General features: G+C 46.5%; 1 long non-coding RNA gene across 2 annotated transcripts in view; it reads right to left on the bottom strand.

Annotated features, from left to right (window-relative positions):
- The window catches only part of LOC116084505, a 16691-nt gene extending 14153 nt beyond the window's left edge, over positions 1-2538 (bottom strand). Inside the window, exon 1 of one of the 2 annotated variants that reach the window (XR_004116141.1) lies at positions 2367-2538. This is a non-coding gene — a long non-coding RNA (uncharacterized LOC116084505). The remainder of the gene's footprint in view (positions 1-2366) is intronic. The other variant, XR_004116140.1, reaches the window with a different exon arrangement.
- Positions 2539-3963: the final 1425 nt, after the last annotated feature.

A 3963-nucleotide genomic window follows, 5' to 3' on the forward strand; every position in this document is an offset into this window, starting at 1 on the left:
ATATATATATATATATTCTGTCTGTATGTACATCTATATGCCAGAAGAGGGCATCAGATCCCATTACAGATGGTTGTGAGCCACCATGTGGTTTCTAGGAATTGAACTTAGGACCTCTGGAGGAATAATTTGTGCGCTTAACCTCTGAGCTATCTCTCAAACCCAAAATACTCTAGTATTTAATTCTCTCCTGACCAACTGCTTTCTGCTATGGTATGTAAGTATATTCTCTATAGCTCTTCACAAAGAGCCTCTAAAATATGACAGTGCTCACCCTCCTGAACACATATGCATGTTGTCCTATACAATGCCCACCCTCATGATCACATATGCACGCTGTCCTATGACAGTACCTACCCTCATGATCACATATGCACGCTGTCCTATGACAGTGCCCATCCTCATGATCACATATGCACGCTGTCCTATGACAGTGCCCACCCTCATGATCACATATGCACACTGTCCTATGACAGTGCCCATCCTCATGATCGCATATGCACGCTGTCCTATGACAGTACCTACCCTCATGATTACACATACATGCTCTCCTATGACAATGTCCACCCTCATGATCACATATACATGCTGTCCTGTGACAGTACCCACCCTCTTCTTTGCCAAATCCTTACAGTCTGTGCACCCATCTCTGGGAACAAATCCATGTTCGTGAGAACATGTCTTCCCGTGGCTTCTGAGAAACCACTGTAAGCTCTGCTGCTTTGCTCCACCCCTTCTCTGCCTCCTTGGCTGCTTCAGTGTTGCTGTCCCTGGACGTCTACACTCAGGAAAGTCTGGGCCTGTTGCTCAAATACTCCTTACGCAGCAGCATCCCCAGCACCAGGGAACTTACTGAAAATTCACATAGAGTTAGCAGACACATCGTAGAACACTCGGGTTATCTGACCTTCAGGTAAGCAAATAGTCATGTGGTTTCAAACCTTAGGACAACAGTGTCTGTGCTGGCTGCTTTTATGTCAGTTTGACACAGCTAAAGTCATCTGAATGGAGGGACTCTCAATTAAGAAAATGCCTTTATAAGACAGGTCTGCAGATAAAGCTGTAAGGCATTTTCTTATTAGTGATTGATGGGGGTGGGGGGACAGCCCATTGTGGGTGGGGCCATTCCTGGACTGGAGGTTCTAGGTTCTATAAGGAAATAGGTTGAGCAGGCCTTGGGGAACAAGCTGTAACCAGCACTCTGCCATGGCCTCTGTCTGCATCAGCTCCTGCCTCCAGATTCCTGTCCTGTTTGAGTTCCTATCCTGACTTCCTTCAATGATGGACTACAATCTGAAAGTGTAAGCTACATAATAAACTCTTTTCTCTCCAACTTGCTTTTTGGTCATGGCGTTCCATCGAACCATAGCATTTATGACATTGTAAGACAATGTCATACAATATTTGAGGCTAATAATATTGAGAACAATATTATTTACCTGAAGTTCAAATTTAAATGGGCACCCTTTCTTTTTCTTTGCTAAACTTGGAAACCCTAAATGCAAATTACTAGTTCCTGTCTCAGACCTACAAATAGAAATTCTGGCACGAAGCCCACAGTCTATTTGAACAAGCCTGCTGCCCGATTCTCTCCCAAGTCTGAAGAATATAACTCCTAGCCACACCCTTAGACAGACCCCCCCCCCCGTCCCCGTGAAAATACGACAGTAGGGTGCGCTCTTACCCGCACCCAAACTGGCCCGTGTTCTCCTGAATTTTATCTAACCCTGTAATCCCAACCTAGTGTGAAAAACAAGAAAGGAAGAAACAAGTTATCAAGCTCTCAGCTTTAGGGAAAAAAAAAATTAACCCGTTCAGGAGTAAATCCAAAGGGTTGGGGAGCGCGGGGTGACAGATCCCTCAGGAGTGAATCCTTCCGGTTTGGGGGGGGGGGGCTGTTCCAGCTCCTCCCTACGGAGCCCTCAGGAAGCTGCTTATAAAGCATGCGGTTAGGAAGGAAGTGACTGGCAAGGGAAGCAGAGCTCCTTGCTCCCATGCCCTCAGTCTATGGGGGAGAGATGGCGCCAAGGTCCGTGGCATTCCTCTGTGACGTAAGAGTAGATGGAGCTGTGAGAAGTGAGAGGGATACAATAGATAGCTCAACAGGGAATCCCTGAGCCCCCAGAAGAAGGGATTGTGATGAGACTTGGGGAATTAGCAGGTCCCAAGGGGCCATACAGTCATGTAATCCCCACATATATATATTATCACACCTCAGCAGGAGCAGTCCCTAAGTCCTAAAGCCTACAGATCAGCACATGTCCGAAGGAGACATCTGCAGGCTTCCTTCCTATCACGCGCTCATACCCAGGCATTCACAGTTTCTAGGAAAGTATATGAGCAAGCATTAATATGAATGAGCTCACCTAGAAAAGATGAGATGCAATTTCTGCCAGTTACTTGGGATTAGAGCCTCCATCCACCTCAAGGTTTATCCCTGAGGATAAAAAAAGCCAGCAACTGAACGACCCATCCGGGAGCCTACCTGTATGGGTCTGATCTAGGACCTCTGCATATGTATTATGGTTGCGTAGCTTGGTGTTCTTGCGGGTCACCTAACAATGGGGATTGGAGCCGCCTCTGACTCTTTGGAACCCTTTCTCCAACTGAGTTGCCTCATTCAGCCTTAATTTAAGGGGAGGTGCCTAGTTTTGTTGAAACTTGATATACCATGTTTGGTTGATGTCCCTGGGAGGCCTGGCCTTTTCTCAAGGGAAATGGAGGAGGAGTGGATCTAGGGAGAGGAGAGAGGTAGGGAGGTGGGACTGGGAGGGGGAGGGAGGGAAAACTTCCGTCAGATGTAATATATGAGGAAAGAGGCTTTAACAAAAAAAAAAAAAAAGCAAGTCATTTAGTGATCTGGACAGAGGCTGTGCTAGCCTCTCGGGGGCTCCTCGTCCTCTGAGGTGGGTAACAGTACATTTGTGTGACCAGCTCTATGCCTCTACAGGACCACTCAGCCTTGTGAAGGAGTGGGTTCATTTCTTGCAAGGACGCCTGTCTTCTATATATCAATACTAACGTAAAGGGATGGTAAAATCATAAAAATGAAATAATTGACACAGAAACATGTTACTTTACCCAGAAAAATAAAAGTCAGCAACTGCATCACATCCTGAAATCTAAACACCCAACTCAAGGTGCTTTGCTATTTATTTTAGTGTTTTTGATTGAAATAAAATTAGATGACTCCCCCATTCTCTCAGTTCCCCTCCCTGGGGCCCCTCTCACTCTCCTGTTAATAGACTCTTTTTTTATTCTGTTTTTTACATATATATTTGCATGTATATATTATATGCCAGTAGAATCTGCTTTTTGTGTTTCTATGGCTTCAAGGCTGGCACTCGGCCTTGGATATCCTATAAAGCGTTCATCCCTCAAAGAGGCTAATTGTCGTTTCACCACCCCTCACCGAAGAATCTTCTCTATAGCAAAAGGAGACCATCGCAGAGAACCACAATTGTATGCAACCGCAACGCAGTGACCAACAGCAGATCATGGGGAGCCCAGCTCCAAGGTCTACATCTGCATCAGAGCTCCTGCATCTGTGGCTCTGGAAACGTTTCAGAAAGGGAGGCAGAAAGAGCGCAAGTCAGAATACAAGGACGTGTGCTGTGAAACGGTCTCCTAAAAATGGCTGCACAAACAAGACTGGAGCAGCGGCAGTACTATGAGAAGAAGCAGGGGAAGGGGGGAGATGGGGGTGCGGGGGTGTGAGGAGGTTCTCAGGGGTCCCACTCAGAGACAAAGAAGAATGTGTTGCCTTCGCCATCGCAAAATGTTCAATGGAATCTCAGCAACTCTCTTCCTCCCTGACCCCACAAGATCACCTCTGAATCCCATGGTCATATGACTTCACAGCGTGAAAGCAGGGAAGAGGGGCCACAGATACGGACATCATATTAGCCAAGCCTAGCTGTATGTCCCTAGCCGTGTAGGAGGTGAGGCGTGTAGAGAGATATT

This window comes from Mastomys coucha, unplaced genomic scaffold, assembly GCF_008632895.1.
Source record: "Mastomys coucha isolate ucsf_1 unplaced genomic scaffold, UCSF_Mcou_1 pScaffold9, whole genome shotgun sequence".
In the NCBI taxonomy this organism is placed as follows: domain Eukaryota; kingdom Metazoa; phylum Chordata; class Mammalia; order Rodentia; family Muridae; genus Mastomys; species Mastomys coucha.